We start from the raw sequence: 18,770 nt of genomic DNA, 5'->3' as shown, positions 1-18,770 counted from the left end.
GTAGCAGGAAAGGGAGGAAGGGTGACCAGGGAAGAGCAACCAGTCTATGCTTTCCTACCGCTAACCAAAAAAGAATGGTACCTACTAAGAATAAACTAGCCTGGCATTAAACCCGCCAGCCTCTTCTGTGAAAAGTTCAGGGATTTCCATTCCCTATATGTTTGATGCAAAAGTACAAAGGCACTCAGAATCCACCCTGATTCATCTTTCCATTGTTCCTATCATTTGCATATCAGTCAGGGTTACATTTTTTTTTTTTTTTGGCTTTCAAGGTAAAAGCCACTCTGACACATGCAGGGGCCTCAATTAGCCTAAAAGAGGCTTTTTCCAGTACTTAAATAAGCAGCAGCATGGAGCTCACCCTATCTTGTTAGTTACACATCAAAGGCACTCAAGCTAACTTGCTAACACGCAGCAAACCTGTTTTCCTCAGATACAGATTCTGTTGTGACACTGTTCTTCCATATATGCCTTAAACAGCTTCATGCTTTCCCTGAAGCTTAATAAACTATGAATATTTACCCGTAGATTAAGCCCCTGGTGTGATGGTCTGTAATCTGTCGATGCAGTACAAATAAGGAAGCTTCAGCTTGGTCAGTTGAGAAGGCATGGGTCATCGTAGAAGGTAGAGGTCCCCCCCCCCCGTAATATACAGTATTTATGGAATGCAGTATGTATTCCCTTCACTCCCTGCACTTTCAAAGTCAAAAGTATTTAAAGAGAGAGATCTGTCTCCGACAGTTTCGCAGCTGTAAAATAACATTTAGGGAAAACTTCAATAGATGTTTCAGCATCATTCTGAAATGGAAATAGTTGTGACATGGCTGCACTTTCAAACTGGCTTGCCTGAAAGGTAGCTTTGCTAACAAGGGTGTTTCTAATGAATGGGCATAGACGTGGGCATAGCTGCAGAGGGGCAGCTAGCCGCCCCCTCTCCAAAAAGTAAATAAATAAAAATACTTAACTGACCAATTGTGCCACAGATAACTCTGTTCTTCCCCCCATCAAACAAAAATCATGGCTACGCCTATGGGCATAAAATGCAGAAATGGGGTTTAATGTATTCAGTAAGAGGCTGGGAGATGTCGAGACTTAAGAAGAAATCTCAAATGCAAGAAAACTGTCACCAACCCAGGGAAGCTTGTGCTGTGAATCAAGCCAGGCAACGAAAGGTTGTGGCTTGGAGTTACTGTTCCAAACCACTCCTTAAGCAGGCTACAATCTCTTAATGGTACAGTAAATGTATCTCCTGGCCCTATAGTTTTGCATGCTTAATTACTCCCCTGGCGGATTTGTCAATTTTTTTTCTTCAATTTGATCAAATTAAAAGGATCCCCTAATTCTAACATTGAGATAGGGAGCCTGTGGTCTCTAGATGTTGCCGGACTGCAACTCCTGTCACCCCTGACCATTGGCCATGCTAGCTGGAGTGGATGGGAGATGGCACCAAATGGATGGGTGACCACAGGTTCACCCTCTCTGGTGGTGCCAGGGACGCAACTTGGGACCTTTCGCAAGAAAACACGCACTACCACTGAGAACATACTGCAACACAACTAAATGCACTTTGCATGCATTTGAACTGTTTGCACAGTGGCACCACTGAAAGTGGCACCTCCCAAAATGCTACACATGTTTTCCAATCCAGCCCACAAACTACAAATTTCTAGCATTATGTATACTGTCCCTAAACTTAAGGCAGCATTCCTATATAGATGGACCTGGCTAACTTTGGCCTATCTGCAAGTCACAAGATAAAACCAGGCATACGTAGCCAGCTTTATATGAGACCTTTTAAAAACAACCAAATTTAGTCTATCGTACGTAGCCAGCAGTGCCTGCAATCCTATTCTGTGCACATGTGTTTTTTCCTCCCAAGCCTCCCTCATACCATCTGTTTGAAAAATATTGTGGCTAAGCGGGTGGGCTAACTTTTAGTGGATGTAGAGATGCCTTGCAGGAGTTTGATGAAAGCTGAGGAAAGATTGAATTTTAACAAAAACATTAAATGGCTCTGTGTTCTTTTAGAAGGCAGTTCTGAAACCGGATCTGACAGGGTTCTGCATGCAATGCTATTTGCAAAACCTGCTCCAGTACCAGGCCATTTGCTTTCCTTTAACTGCAGCAGGAAGAATAAGTCTAACTTACAGTTGACAAAATATTGTTAGCATTTGCCATTATAGTCAGTATACTTACCTCAGGAATGGATTTGTGCTTAAGAGATGAGAGATGAGTTCGGAAGCTACATATCTTATTATTAAAGCCCTATATAAACGTAACAGAAATAAAAGCCAAGAACACTTGGTGAGATGTTTCTTTATCAGGCTTGAATTCTCTCATAAGGAATAAATCAACTAAATAGGTTCCTTCCCTGAAAAGTCATTGAACTGCCAGTAACTCATTCCTTGTTGTATTCTCTGTGGGCGCCCTTGTATAAATGTGGGTATGGTTTTCCCAGTAGAGAGCAAATTGCTCACCCCTGCCCTGGAGCCATTTAAGGATGTGTATTGAGATGGGTTTAGACAAGCTAAGGAAGCCTTTCCGAATTATTAGAAGCCTGGACTTTTCCTGCAGCAAGGTACTCAGCCTATCCCCAGTCCAGTATGAGTAGTACGCTACCCCATCCTCTAGTAATAGATGGGGAAGGGGACCTCAGCTGCAAGGGAGAGTTACGTGTGTGCTCACTGCTTTTTCTTAACTTTGGAATCTATGGGCTCTATGGGCATTCAAAGAAGAAAACAGCACAAACTGCTGGGGCATTACTACAGAGGGGGACATCTGCTGCTGTATGCCCTTCTTTAAGGGGCTACTGCAGATGTAAAGAACCTTGGGCCTGTCAGATGTTGCTAAACTACAACTCCCATAACCCCTGGTAATGAGCCGTGCCTGTTAGGGTTGATGGGAGTTGTAGTTGGGGAGCATCTGGAGGGCCAAAGTTTCCCCACTCCTTGGACTATGGAGACATTCCTGTGCTTCCAAAGGACTCCAGAGCATTGGAAGAATGACATAATTTGAAAATGTCACAAATTGGTGAGTGTGAGGAGATGGCTGTCCCCACTAATGTCTCCCTCTACCCAGTAGATGCTTCCACTAGCCACATAGGTGCCAACTCCCTGGGGTCCTGGGTGCTTGGACACCCACAGAATTCCCCATGAAGGTACTGGACACCCACAAATTTAGGTGCCAGGGCCATGCACACTACATGGCACCCATGGTTCCAGGCTCCCATGGTTGTGGGGCCAAGCTGCCAGTCCTGACTAGCCACATTCTACACAACACTAAGAATTGCACATTGCATGCTACCCAGGAGAAAGATTGTATTTCCCAGTTTTAAAATACAGTTTTGAGTGCTGAGAATATGCAACATTCCTATACAGAGTTCTACCTTGAAAACAACAACATCTGGGAGTCTGAATGAGCAGCAAATGCTTTTATGCAAAATGAAAAGAGATCAGCTGGAAAGGCTCTTACCGTTGCTGAGTATTGAGGGAAACCAAACAATGGACAAAATGTGGCATGCATTGACGGCTTCTTTAACCACTGCTATAGAACAGACAGCCATAAGTAGACTTTATTGTATTTTATTGAAAAGGTTTATATCTCTGTCTCATGCACAGTATTTGAGGTCGCTTCCATCAACAGCAATGCGTTTACAATAAAATAACATCTAAGACTATTGTTAAATGCAGCTATGAAACCAGGCACAATGCATATTGTGTTGTAGATACTACTTTTAGTTAAGTTTTCAGAGGCATACTTCCGTGCCACTGTGAACACACCTGATGCCATTTGATCTTGGAAGCTAATGGGTGTTGGACCTACTTAGCACTTGGATGGGATAAAATAATTGAGAGGGATGTGGCAAGCTTTGTTAAGCTAGGGGACAGACACAAGGTTTCAAATACTATAGGGTGCTCACTGACTTTGGGGCCAGTTTGATAGTTGACTGCCTCAAGAAGACCTGATTGCATAGGCTAAAGAGAGAGTGAACTAAAGAGAGAGAGAGATCCATCTATCTATCTAATTTGAATTCTGCTCTTCCTCCTGTCTTACACCTGATAGCAGGTCCAATTCTGCAACTTAATATTCATTATGCTAGGAGACAAGCATTTTCCTGTGGAATTGCCTTTAGCAGTCCTCTTAGCCCCATCCAAGAGACTAACAATCTGAACAAATCTTCACTGACGTGTTCCACTTTAAGAATTGAGTGTGGTGGAAGCAACATAGTCAGAGAAGTAGGCAGCCATTGTTGAAACATCATCTATAGTCTTCTCGACTGCGAAGGCTGCTGAGATACAGGGATAGGGAACCTGTGGCCCTTCAGATGATGGACCACAGCAAGTTCCATCATCCCTCACCATTGGGCACACTGCTTGGGGCCGATGGGAGTTGGAGCCCAACATCTGGATGATCACAGATTCCCCATCCTTATTCCAATCATAAGGACTAGTGAAAGAGCACACTGCCAACTTATCACAGCAGATGTGGAACCTGTTCCCCTATGCTCATCCTGCATACCAGGCAGGTGTAGTAACATCTGACATTTTGAACAGTTTCCTGTTCCTGACTCCGGAGGTTATTGAGATGTTGGCTCATGTAACCACATCAGCTATGCCACTCAGTCACCCATTATACCATTCATGGCTTGTGTTGACAACTATAATAGGTTTATTTCCATTTTTAACTTTACAAATAAAGATCTGACCCATGTGCCTGTTATGCAGATCCTTCATGTTTTGGGGAAATTGCAGGCAGTTCCAGATGTTGTTGCCTGCCTTCACTGTTGCTAAGTTGAGCCAGCAAGTTCAAAGAGGAGGCAATCTCCATAGCTTATTTTGTGTGTGGCAGTTTGGCAGTTAAATGAACACCTTCACCTTCTGTGGAACATTAGAGTAGGGGAGACACATATTCTGCCTTGTGTGCTGGTGATGCTACAATTACAGCAAAGGAAACATGATCTTGGACAATCCTGACATTGTCTTTCCACTCAATTACCACCCTGTAGAAGTGACCCACAGGTCAACTAGCATAACAGAGTCCTGACCCCTGCCATCGATCTGCCTATAATGACCTGGATTCATGTGTCTAAACAAGATACAACCCTGTTACCTGTCAGGAATATCCGAGGAGAGTGCCAGTCATTGATTTCCATTAGGGCTCAGCTTCTTGTTTACGTGTTTCACCTGACTCATAATGACCTATTGCGGCCTTTCCCCTCATCTCAGCTATAGCAGCTGCAGGAAAGAAAACAAACCTTACTTTCACTTCCCGGAATGTAGAGAATGTGAAATGTAGAATATTGACTTTGACCTATAAAGGAAGCATGCCTTGCACCAGGCTTAATTCTATGCTAGCGTCAAAAGTCTTCAGCTAAGCAATAATAATAATAATGATAGTAATAAAATGTGAAATCCATTTTCTTTTACGCATTGCAGCTCATCTTAAATAAGAAGAGCCAGCAAGACTTTTCTGATAGTAAGAAATCCAGAATGTCATGTGGCTCTCCATTTAACCCAGGAGTGCCTCTCTCTTGATCTGTCCCTTTCAAGCAAATTTCATGGTATGATCGTGATGTCAGAAGGCAGTCTTGGGCCCCCACCCCCTCGTGTTGAACCGATGAAAGCGGAGAGACCACCCTTTGCACTATGGAGGTTTCAAACACCACCAACAAATTATTGTACTGCTTTCTGTTTGTTTTGTTTGTTTTTAATTTGTAAATATCCACACTCACACCCACACCCTGTTCCTTAAAGTCCTCCCCATTGCTCCAATACATTCTATGTAATTATTTGCCTTCTTTTTAAACAAATAAAAAAAGGACATTCTGTGTTAATCTGCTTTCCAATAGATGAATGCATATCTGAGACTGTAAAGAATGACTTAAAGTGAGTAGCTTTACAGACTACGGAGACATGTTTAATATATGGACTGCATGAGCGATTTGAAAAAGGCCAAAATATTCAGAAATGTTTTTGAATCACTGTAAAGAAAACTGATTTTCTTTTTGTATAGAGAACACTAAACATAATAAAAATATTGTTCAGAAGAGATGCCAAGTACGACATTCATTTGTCTCCTACGCAAGAGAGGAAGAATGGCCCCGCAGCTAGGTTGGTAGTTGGAACCTGAAATGGTTAGATAGATCAGTTCCTTGCTCATATCACTGAACACAGGGCTCTTGAGGATCAGGCTGTAGCTATCATTGCTGAAAATAGCCAAAGACGTTTCTTTTTGAAAAGGAGCAGCAAAGACTAAATAAATAGCTGGCAGAGATGGTTTCACGGGCAAATGCTTTCTTAGCAAATTTCACATGCAAAATGGCTGACTTTCACATGCAAAAAAAAAAAAAAAGCAGTGCTGGCATAAATGTTGGTATGTTTTGCTCACAATTTTTTCTTCTGTTTTCTGCAGTGCTCGAAGCCAAAAAGCTATTAAATCAAATGTGAATGATAAAACAGAACACTTTCAATATTAGCTTTCTTGTAACTATGTATGCATCTGCATCAAACAGTTCTGCCATATGTAGTGTTTTGTGGCTTCTAATGGAAATGCTCTGAAAAGTTATACGTCATTTATTTTTAGCATCTGGTTTACTAAGCCCAGTTGGCAAAATCAACACCAGGTTGGAAGAAATTAAAGTTAACTGTATATTTGCTGTCAGTTGGCTAGTAATATTAATGGTGATGATATATATACTTATATAATTCATGGAATGTTCAAGGTACTTCATTCCCATTATCTCAGAACATCCCTACAAAAAACCTTCAAGGTAAGTTGGCATATCAGAAATTGCCTGATATTGAGCACGCTAAAATGTAAGATCCATCACTTACAAACAAGCAATTATTATGGGTGAATGCTAAAAGGAGGTCCTGATGGGCTACAGTTTCCTGTGGCAAATACACAAACCAGGAAACTCACATCATCGTTGGGTGGTATAGTGTGGCCACTTACACAAAGTCAAAAGGGAAAGGGAAAAAAGAGGACATAGTTGCATAAAAATTGTATACATTAATTTTTATGCTTAGGCACAAATTTAAAAAATGATAACTCTAACTTAAATAGAAATACAGTACAGCTCACCATTGTTGGGAAGGCTGTGCTCAGGTGATCTTTGTGCCTGCTCAGTTTGTTTTTCAGATGTACTGCTCAGTTTGTTTTTCAGATGTTAAGTGTCAATGGGCAACTTCAAGGCTGCTTCTTATGCTTCTTTCACTTTAAACAGGACTTGGACTGCATAGTCCTTCAAATAGAGCACTGCCTTTAAATGCCTTGTAAAGTAGGACACTTGGCCACCCTGGGGTAGTATGGAGTGAAACCACCTTTTGATACAAGGGAGATAAACAAAAAGTCAAAAGCTACCCTGATGCTTGAAAACATTGCAAGAGTGGTTTTCAAAGGCTGTCTTCCCGAGGTGCAGCTAACGATCTGTACTGCTTCGGTCATCTCTCTGCCCTTCTGCCATTTCGAAATGGCATATGCTACCTGACAAACGACTGCAAGGGGAAATCATATAGGTGATGCATAAGCAAGCGTCCATTTAAGAAGGAGCAAAGCCAGCTGCCAATAAATGTACAGGAGCCGGAGAAGGTCTGAGTGAAATCTTGCCTTATGGAAAATTATATTAACAGATGGAGCAGCCCAGAGATTGGAAGACCCTGGTGCTCTGTTAAATGGTTATGGGTGTTTCTTCCTACACACACACACCCAAGTGCTGCTCTCTGTTCAGTAGCTGCACAGCTTCCTTTTCATTTGAAGAACTGCTCAGTGATGTGAAAAAGATCGCTTGCAATGGATGATTAGAAGATGGGGAGAATGGAGGGCCTTTTCTGTCAAGAACTCAGAATGCAAAATGCTTTCAAAAAGGCAGGAGTTCTCATCTGCACTCCGAAGGCACAGTCTCCCTCCCCAGTCCCCATTCAATCCATGCTGATGACAACCCACTCAAGGGGTGTCGCGTTACCATAATAGTTAAATATCATTTCACTCCCCAAGGCAATCCAGTTAGATCCCAGCTGCTCTCTATTTCAGGAATAGCACAATCTAAGTAAAAGCCTACGAAATAGACCTTATATTGATTGCTCCTGTGAGCTTCTGCCTGCTCCTTGGTTTCTCATCCCATGGATCCACTTAGATAACAGCCCCTTTGTACCTAAGAGCTGAGCTCTGCTTGGCAAATGAACACTGGGTCCTGACTTCAGACAAAGAAGGACTTTGTCCATCCCAGAATTCTCATTCCAAAATATTACACTGCTCAGTGCCCATCACACCAAGGAATACAGATTCATTTTCTACTATTTTATATCTCTGACTATGAATATAGTGAGGGTCTAACAAGAACATACAAAGAACCCCACTAAATTAAGCCAGTGGCCCATCTAGTCCAGAATCTTGTTCTAACTGACCAACTAGATATCCCTGGAGAGGTCTCAAATTGATATGCTCCTGGATAATGGAGATTCCCAATGTGTGGGCAGAATTCAGCTAAGTAGCTGGCATTCATGGAATGAGGTCTGTTCATGCAACAGGACTTTTATCCCGTCTCCATTGCTCAAGCCCCCTAAATCTACTCTGGCGGGTTGGGGAAAACCCAGAACAGGTTTGGGGGAGGTCTGTGGGATGAAAGTCCTACTGCATTTCTCACACACATACCCCACTGAATTCCACCCTTAGTTTTCTCTGGTGATTTGTGGGCGACTTATACGAATTGACTACCTGGGGCCCCACATCTATGTCCATTCCTAATTATATAGAAAAAATATTATTGATGCAAATTCTTATGAGAGCTGGTGTAGTGGCTAAGAGAATAAACACTGAATCTGGAGGTCCCTAGCTCAAATCTCACCTCTGCTGTGAACTAACTGTATGGCCTTAAGAAAGCCGCCACCACTGCCCCTGCCCCTGCAAAATGAAGCATAAGAAACCTGACTTACCTTGCAGGGTTGCTTGTAAAGATTACAAATAGATAATGCATCTGATGCACTTTGAAAACTTCAAAGCTCTATGCAAGTGCAATATAAAAATTGTAGGTGACCTTTTAAAAGAAGCATCTTGCCTTCCCTCTCACATGTAGAATGATCTTCTAGAATGATTTTTGCTATGAAACTTTTGTGTCATATAAAAACAAAGTACGCTTCTTGCTTCAGAAATATTGTTTTTACCCTTATGCAAATGTGTGCAAATCTAAATCATTACATGGAAGAAGGAACTCTCAACTTGCATGATGAATCCTGAAGATGTATCTCTTTACTCTGCCCTTTGACACATCAGACAGACAGACAGATGGACCCATCCTATTCTTATGACTGTAGTTTGTTTTAAACTGTTTATAATATTTTCATTGCTTAAACTCTTCACTTCATGGCCTGCCACCACTGCCTCCCACCCTCTGTCCCCTGAATTTGTCCCCTCATTTTTTACCTAAGGCTGGCCCCTGGAGTGTTTTATGATCTTGAAGGTCCCTCCATATACTATGAGTCTCTGAAAGCAAGAGAAATATCAAAGCATGTTAAATTGATGTCTCTTATAGCTCCTTTTCAACCCAGATCTCCCTTATCCATTTCAGGCCTGACAAATGAGCTGTATGCAATGCTTCTTCTCCCCTTATCTTGGCCAGCACCATGCAGCTCTCCTCCTCCTCCTACTCTAGCCTTCCTCTGTGCAGCTCTTAACAGCAGGATCCCAAGGGCAAAGCCTTGAAGTGGTGAGGGTGGGAAACAGAAGAGCCTATTTAGCTAATGAAGTTGTAATTGCTTCAGATCTGACTAATCGGATGAAGATATCAGAGTCTCCCACACCCCGTTCAGCTCCAGCAATGCCCAGGCAAAACAAGGCTCTGGGAAGGAATTGGTTTCTTTTACAAATCCCAGCAGCCTAGGATTCTTTCAACAAGCTTGTCAGGTCTCAGGGCTTGATATGGCGTTTTAGCTGCCTCCTCAGGCTCTCCGGGGAGGAGTAAAATATCAGATTGAAGTGCTAGCATAAGCAGACAAGTTCCTTTCTACTTGGCTCAAAAGGTTCCTTTGTTCACTCTATCTGCCCATCAAACTCCACCCTGAACCACCAAGCACATTCAGCCTCCTTTAGTCTCCATCCTACTGGTCTTCCAGGCACCATCTCTTTACACCAAGATGCTGCCCTGCGGAAATGCACAGGAAGCGCCAGATAGCAGTTTGGCTATGGATTAGAATGGGATGGGATGGGAACCTGTGGTGCTCCATTGAATGCCACCCAAAGACCGATATGAAGGAAGAACAGGAGTCTTGATGTTGCTCATCAACTGCTAGAACCTGGACAGTAGACTGAGAAAATGCACATCACCTGGTCACACAGTTTCCCCCACTAATTACATATTTCAGATGATATAGATAGATAGATGATAGATAGATATAGATAAAGAGATAGAGAGATATAGATAGATGATTGATACATACATACATACATACATACATACTTGGCATCTGTCTGTCTCAAGATACACTGGAGTGCACCTCCAAGGGGGAAATCAAACCACTGGAGAATCACAGCACCTGCCATGGCTGCAGACACCAGCAACTCATAACTGCTGCCTCCCACATTGTTTTCGCTATGTTAGCAGCACCGAAGTGACCTCTCCAGGGCACAAGCCTGGGCAGTGTGTATGGAGGTCCTCAGCTGCCCAGACAACAAGACAATGGGCTTCGTTGATGTGGTTCAAAGGAAAGCAGAGCAATACGTTTGGCAGCAGCTTGGCTCCAGGAGTTGTCAGAAGGAAGTGTACAAGGCGCCTTTCAACCAGTGTGGTGTAGTGGTTAAGAGCAGTAGTCTCGTAATCTGGGGAACCGGGTTCGCGTCTCCGCTCCTCCACATGCAGCTGCTGGGCGACCTTGGGCCAGTCACACTTCTTTGAAGTCTCTCAGCCCCACTCACCTCACAGAGTGTTTGTTGTGGGGGAGGAAGGGAAAGGAGAATGTTAGCCGCTTTGAGACTCCTTAAAGGGAGTGAAAGGTGGGATATCAAATCCAAACTCTTCTTCTTCAACTGTTTAAAGGCTCCACTCTGGATTTGTGAAGGGTTTACTCCTTAGACCTTTCTTCTCTCAAAGGCATCGGGTATGGGCTTTAACTCAGGGTTTACTCCTGAAGCCTTTTTGACAAATAACTGCAAGGCATCAGAGATCTGGGATCAGAGTATTTCTTCTCTTACATGGCTCCCTTCCCAGGTTGATGAGCCCCATCTGCCCCTCACTTCCCTCTACAACACATGCAGAAACCACCTTCTTGACCATTGGACCCACTGTTGGCCTCATCTGTTGGCCTCATCTACCAGAGCCTGACTTCACAGGCAAGGGGAAGTCCTTAATGCACAGAGGGTTTGAGACACATCGACTACTTTCACCTCGTTTAGCTGACCAGTTAAAGCTGTTTCCCAGGGTGTGGCTATGGTCACATGCTGGCAGCTTCTAGGAGCCGCAGGTGAGAGCTGAGTGCAGGGTGGGGACCAAAGGTGGACAGATTACCCCAGAAGAAGCCTGGCAGGTACTACCCCTCCCCTAACACCCCATACACATCAATATATGTACATCAGTCTTTGCCAATCTGTCTCCTCTTTTGTCACCTTTCATCCTCTTTTTTGTGATGCATGGGAAGCCACCTTGCTATAAACACAAATCAGCCAGACAGAAACATAAGGAGCTGCAATGAAGGGAATTAAAAGATACCAATAAAACAGACAAGGTTTTTCTTGTACACAGACAAGCCATTATGAGGGGGAGGGGGAGGGGGAGGGGGAAGGATGGAGTCTGTTCTGGTTCTAGAGAAATTACTTCTGGGCATTTGCTCTGCTGGGTCTCTAATCTTTCTCTCACACAAACACTGTGTGAAACTTTTATGGAGGAAGCCGAAGACATTTATTAGTAGAGGCAACTGAACAGGGAATGGAACTGGCCTCGTCTTCATGATCGATGCCGGCAGAGATGTTCGCGGGCATTAGCTTGAGCCACTCTTTAAGGCAAAATAACCTTCCACGTTCTCCTCTGACCTCAGCCTACTCCGGTGGGAGTTTGGATTGATTCCAATTCTCCTTCAGATTGCTCTTTCTGGCACAAAAGAAGTAAGCAGGCAATTTACCACCATCCTTCGTTCACCAGTCAGATTCTCAAGAGATATTCAGCTGAATGTCCATCCATCCCCTGCTTGCTCCCTTTGTGTCTCACACAATGCACTAAAACGAAACCTGCAATTGTCTGCATGCTTACTGGGGAACTCAGCAGGATTTGTTTCTGAGTAAACATGTATAAGATTGGGCTATATGTGTTGTTCTTAAATTTAAAGCAGCAGTATACTTTAGTCAGAACACCTTTCATATTTGATGGGGGCATATCCAATTCTTGCACACAAGGAACGTGGATGTTTTGCAGGTAAAGGACCTCTGGACGGTTAAGACCAGTCAAAGGTGACTATGGGGTGTGGCGCTCATCTTGCTACAGGCTGAGGGAGCCAGCGTTTGTCCGCAGACAGCTTTCCGAGTCATGTGGCCAGAATGACTAAACCACTTCTGGCACAACGGGACACCGTGATGGAAACCAGAGTGCACAGAAATGCCATTTACCTTCCCACCACAGCAGTACCTATTTATCTACTTGCACTGGCATGCTTTCAAATTTCTAGGTTGGCAGAAGCTGGGACAGAGCAACAGGAGCTCACCACTGTTGCGCAGGTTCGAACCGTCAACCTTCTGATCAGCAAGCCCAAGAGGTTCAGCGGTTTAGACCACAGCACCACCCACTTCCAGATTAATTCTGTCCAGGATAATTCTAAGCTGTGTGACCACATAATGTAAACAAGAGTTATACATGGACAGACTGAATTGAGATATGTTTGTTTTTTAAAGGGAATGGACAAAAATCGGGGGGGAGGGGGAGAGAAAGCCACTAAAGAGAAGAGACAGGTACTTGAGAAAAGAGGCAGCTTTGTGTTTAAATGAATGTAGTGTATGTGTTTATATAGGGGTCAGTAGATAACACAGTCAGTGGTGCTGTCAAAGCCAGACTTCAGGGCAGATTTCCAGGGCACACAATGAGTGGGAGAGTCCCCAAACAGGGATAACTTAGGTCTTACAGCTTCTTGAAGGAAGTAATAACCTTTACTGATGAAACAGGAAATGGGTTTCCATAAGATCATTGACTCTGTGCTGTTAGTCCAGTCTAACATTACCTAACTGTACCACTGATCTCAGTGACTAGTCGATAAAGAAACAGGTGGATAGGAAATGAGCTATGGAAGAAACTTCTCTATTTATCATTGCCTTCCTACATAGAAGGTGAACCCTGACGTCACAGGGGCATTCTCATGTAATACAGTCTCTCAAAGCAAAAGGATTGTGTACTTTTGAAGTGTCTGCCATTGATACAGGGTCATGCAAGTGCATTAATTACTCCTCTGAAATGGCCAGCCATTACAAAGCCGACAGTCCCATGCCCATTGATCAATTACGTTATTAAGAAACTGACAATGGTGAAAGGGTGGGGTCTGCCAGATGGAATGGAAGGTGAGAGGTCTCTTCTCAAGCTGCCTTCTTCCCACTCTGTGCTGCAGGTCAGTCCTCACAGGTCAGAGAAAGCTACCTGAAGTTTCCATCTGTGTGATTAGCTGTCTGGCAGGAGGCACCTGACAGAAACACATGAGTCTATCCATCTTCTCCTAGATCATCCTGAGAGCAGCATTCCAAGAGATGGTGTGAGGAGAGGGAGAGAGAGAGGGAGGGTGAATCCTTCTGGGAGGGTGAATCCTTCTGAGAGCAGCATTAGCTTTCACTGCTTTCTATACCATTTGCTGCAACAGAATTATTAGCACAGGAGAGTGAATGGAGAAGTTGCCAGAGCAAGGTTATATGACAACTCAGGACAGAAGGCACCTGCAGCTGTCCCTAGCTAAAGGATCCTTCAGGAAGAGGAGCCACACAAATTGCATGTGCTGATTTACTATGTCCAGATGTCCCAGATGTAAAGGAAACCAACAGCACGTTCCTTGGAGAACCCCTATAGTAACTGTTCACAATGAAAACAGCAAAGAAGGAAGTTTTCCAATAATACACTTTTTGTGATCCAAGGCATGCCAAGTCACTTTCCATGCATACATCTATTTATTTATTTACATCCATATCCCTGCATTCCAGCACAGAACTCATAGTTTTTCACCACCACTTTTACCCTTTCTACAACCTTGCAAAATGGGTTGTGCTTTGAGGGACAACAACAGGCAGAAGACGAGATTCATGCTGGCTTGAACCAGGGTCTCCCCAGATCTAGTCCAGCCCTTTAACCACTACATCACACTGTCCGTCTGCAGCACCTGTATCCTTCTTATAGTGTCTGGAGCGCTTTGATAACATGTAAAAGCAGAGCACAGGCATGTTATTACTGCACTGGAAACTGAATACAGAAAAGTTTTCTCTTTCCCATCTTGCAATGTCACGAAAATGTACATGGGCAGAACTCCTGCCAATCCAACATTTGGGAATTTTGGGCTCCTCCCATTTCGAGAAAGTTTGCTGATTTCCCCACTATTGCCGCCACCCCTAAATAACTCCACAGATTTGGCCCAGTCAACAAGATGGCAGCTACTTAATTTTCTGTCGTGATCTAGAAAAACAATGGGTGAGCTGAAGATCTGGAAATATTGCAATAAAGGAAGTGAAACATAGAATAATAGAAGTTGAAAGAGACCCAAGGGTCTGATCCCCTGCAATGCATCCTGATGGAAGACTGAATGTGATCGGACAACGATCCCACTGACTGAAGACCCAACACAAAGACCAAATACAATAGCACTAGAAGGAGCATACAAAACAGACATTTGTAAAACAGACAAGAGTAAACCTGAACTGTAGCTGTGGCCTGAAAAAAGGCTTGTTGAAGCCAAACTTAGCTGGCTACATCTGGCCCACCCATGAGACAAGCTGAAGCAGCTGCCTCAGGCAGCAGAACCCAAAGAAGCAGCATCTTCAGGGGTGCTGCCACACAATCCAGGTAAGGGAGCTTTCAGGCTTTGGGGACAGGGGTGTAATACCTTCCCAGTTCTCCTCAGGCAGTGAAATGGGATGCACTGCCCCTGGCCCAGCCCTGCTAGGCTTCAACATCACTCACCTGTGCAGAGCTCCCCATTCCACATGCCAAGAATTCTGGGGCAGGGAGAGGCTTAGTCAATCTGGGATCTACTAAGTTTGGACTGCAATGTAAGGCTGCAAATATATATACCCACTTACCTGGGAGTAAGCCCTGAGGAATTCAATGGGACATCTTTCTGACTAGGTAATAATTATACTGGAAGACTGCTATTCTATACATAATTTCCTGGAAGTAAACACCATTGGAAACAATGAGACTTGCTTCTGTGTAGACATGTATCTGTCCGTGTATAGCTAAATAGCTAGAAAGACAGACAGACATGTACATACATGCACACCATAATACATGCATGCACTTTTTCTTATAGACAGAAAAATGTAAGGATGCTGTCATGTTGTAGTTCAGGTGGTCACCAGCAGGTGGCCACACCAACTCCAGTGTGACAACAAAATGACATGTGGGCAGAAAAGCCAGCAAGCAGTGCAGGTGACAGGCAGCCCAGGTAAGCTGTTTAACAGGGGGTGGAAAGGGAAGCACTTTGCCAAGTCACTCTGAAACGGCAGCCCCTCACTATTAGATGCTGCTGGAGTGCGTTTTCTCAGAAGGGGAGAGGTGCTTCAGGGAGCAGTTTGCCAGCCCACTTTCTGACGTGCCTCCCATCCTCCTTTAAAAGGGGTTGGGGCAAGCTGTGAGGGAATAGGCAAGGAAATGGGTGCGGTGTGAAGGCAGGGGCTTTGGTCAGGTGTAAAGGGATGAGGGATTAGGCAGGTGTGGTGAAAGAGGGTTGGCAAGGGATTGCCGGGTAAGCGTGGTTCACTGGCAGAGCAAGCAGGGGCAGCAGCCCCTATTCATTCTCTCTCTCTCTCTCTCTCTCTCTCTCTCTCTCTCTCTCTCTCTCTGTGTGTGTGTGTGTATCTATATAGTTATTTCTTATTTTTCCTTCCAGCAGGACAATACAGCATCTCCCTCTGCAGAATGATAGCAAGTAAACCCATTAATATTTGAGATATTATTACAGCAATATGAATCACTCGAAAGCTGGCCATAAAAAACACTTGCAGTTCATCTGTCTACTGGGAGTTGACAAGTATTCTCTAAAGACCAGATCTCTAGGGCAACGAGAAACAACATTTCCTTGCTACCATGTGTACTACTAGCGGCACTGGCCTCACGCAACCCTCACTTGATCACATTTCAGAAAAAGTCTACATGACACTTTTTCAGGAGCTCATTTGTAAGATTTAAACTCTCTCTCTCTCTCTCTCTCTCTCTCTCTCTCTCTCTCTCTCTCTCTCTCTCCTCTGCCTCACTCCTCTTGATTCTACAGCCCCAAGCAACTGCTTGCTTATTGCTGCTTCACGGAAAGGTCTTCTGTCCTGCACAAAATGTTTATGGGATGAGAAATCTCTTAAACAAACACTTATGCATTTTAATGCAAGTTGAAATAAGTGTAACATTTAACATGCTTAAGTAGCTTTCAACACGCTGATGAAGATTTTATGATGTTTTTAACATTCTTACACATTTTTTTTTTAATGATTGCATTTTTACTCTGCTTGTAAATTGCTTTGGGATTTTTTGTAGTGGGAAGTAATATATAAATTTGTCAGCCCTGTCCAAATGTCAGGACTGGTCCCAGCACAACACATACAGCAGAACAAAAAGAAACCAAGAAAAGAACAAAGAGGGAAGAAGATCTGTATGGCAATTTCCTCCATCATAGTAAACACAGAAGTGTATAGAACTGCAGTTTGTGCCTCACAAAGCAATGCAAATCAAGAATTTAATCTGTTGCATTGCCTGATACCTCACCACTGTAGGCTTCATAATACATTGCTTTACCAGACAGTGCATTTATGCAACCTTATCTCTGACTTCTCCAAATGTTGGGGGGGTGAGAGTGGGGGGGAGCCTCCAGATGCACAGAAAACCCCATTTATTAAACTTTATTAAACATATTTAATGTTTATCGAATATCTTATTTAGGGACACTATAGGTGCAACCAGTTTGTCTCTTGGGTCTCAATAACCTTTTTTAACAAAGCTGGAGCCTAAAGCATCCAGTTGGTTGCACCAAAAAGTGCCTCTAAAGAAGATACTTGAAACTTTTGGGGTTCAATAAACATATTTCTCTTCCTCCACGCCATTTCTGTATTTGATGCCTATTTTGCATTGTCCTCCCCTCAGATTTTAGCCGAATCATCCTGCACCCCATTCCTTTGAAAAGCATCAGCCAAACGGCTGCCATTAAAGGCAAGGGGACCAGGCTCTTTTTACCTCACTATGTAGCTTGAGAACTAATGTTTTAGTGTTCATATAGGACATACTCCATACACAAGGCTCACTACATGCCATGGCAAATCACATTTGCACATCTGGCTGCCTATTAGAAAGAACTCTCTTCCCTGCAGCTGCATGGCAGCAGACTGGGCTGAGCAGACTGACTCAGCAGCAGTGAGGAAATGCTGCTCTCTGCACATGCTCCAACACACTTTCCAATCTCAGAAAGAACTAGCCTGTTATTTTGGGAAGCACAGATTTCTGAGCATGAATTCTGGGTTCCGTATTAAGCACTGAATGTGGTTATCTGGTCCATGTTAACAGGGTCCTCAATAAAGTTAGCAGCGGGACAATCCCCAGTGGGATCGCCCACCTTGAGACAGATAGCTATAGAGATAGAAATAGATAATGGATGATTTAGGTCAAGGGTGCCAACGAGAATAAAATATTGGGGAGGCCCAGGTAAGCGCTGTCCCACATAACTGGTGCATGCACACCATTTGAATGGCAATGCCCATGAACCCATGGGGAGGGGTGGCTCCCTCAAATATTTTAGGGGGAGCATATGCCTCTTGGCCCCTAATAGTTGGCTCTTGTGATACAGGTAAACAGGCCCAGCAGCAGCACTTGCAGAATGCCAGCCAAAGATGGGAAATTGCCTTTCAGCAGGATGTGCGCCTCCGAGGCTGGCCCTTGCACGCCGCAAATTATATCCTGTGCCACACACGCAATTATGGAATTAAATATTTGCCGGAGGTGGGCGGGGTTGGAAGTCTGGATTTTTCCCCCCGCTATCTCGAATTGCCTAAGAATGTAAACGGGCAGGGGAGGGGCCGAGCCGGAGATTCCCCTCCTCTCGTGCCCCGCGCGACCATATGTCCCCGTCCCCCGCCCCCCGCAGCCCTCACCACGGGGTGCGCCCAGGGCAAGCCGACCTCCCGCCCACCCAAGTGTTGCAAGGGACCGTCTGAGCTGGGAGCAGCCGCGCCAGCTGAGGAAGACCACGCATTATGGATGCTGCTTGCAAGTCACTCTCGCAGGCGCTGACTGGTCCTGGCAAATGAGGTAACGGCGGAGAGGGGGGAGGGAGGGGGTGCCCCCATCTCTCTCTCTCTCTCTCTCTCTCTCTCTCTCTCTCTCTCTCTCTCTCTCTCTCTCTCTCTCTCTCTCGGTCCCTGGAACGTTGCGGGGGGGGCGGAGAGGGAGCGCGCAGGGAAAGGGAGGGGAAGGGAGGAGCACATCCTAATGCAGAGATGCTGCAGTGGCTCAGGGCGCGCACACATAACACAGGCAGGCAGGCAGGCAGCAGCACAAGGAGAAGGCTCACCTGCAGAAGGAGGGCAGGCGGCAGAGAGGAAGGTTGCTGCTGCTGCTGCTGCATCTA

At 44.5% G+C, this 18,770-nt stretch overlaps 1 protein-coding gene across 3 annotated transcripts in view; it reads left to right on the top strand.

Moving 5' to 3' along the window:
- The first annotated feature begins 18,199 nt into the window (after positions 1 to 18,199).
- CNTN2 (contactin 2) overlaps positions 18,200 to 18,770 on the top strand; it is a 59,743-nt gene continuing 59,172 nt past the window's right edge. For 2 of the 3 annotated variants that reach the window (XM_081916317.1, XM_081916316.1), the window contains exon 1: positions 18,200 to 18,451. The gene's annotated coding sequence lies outside the window, so the exon portion shown is untranslated. The remainder of the gene's footprint in view (positions 18,452 to 18,770) is intronic. The other variant, XM_081916314.1, reaches the window with a different exon arrangement.

Source organism: Podarcis melisellensis (assembly GCF_964234715.1).
Source record: "Podarcis melisellensis genome assembly, chromosome: 6".
Taxonomy (NCBI): Eukaryota; Metazoa; Chordata; class Lepidosauria; order Squamata; family Lacertidae; genus Podarcis; species Podarcis melisellensis.
Note: the sequence above shows the minus strand (reverse complement) of the source record. Positions and strands in the feature narration are given on the sequence as shown.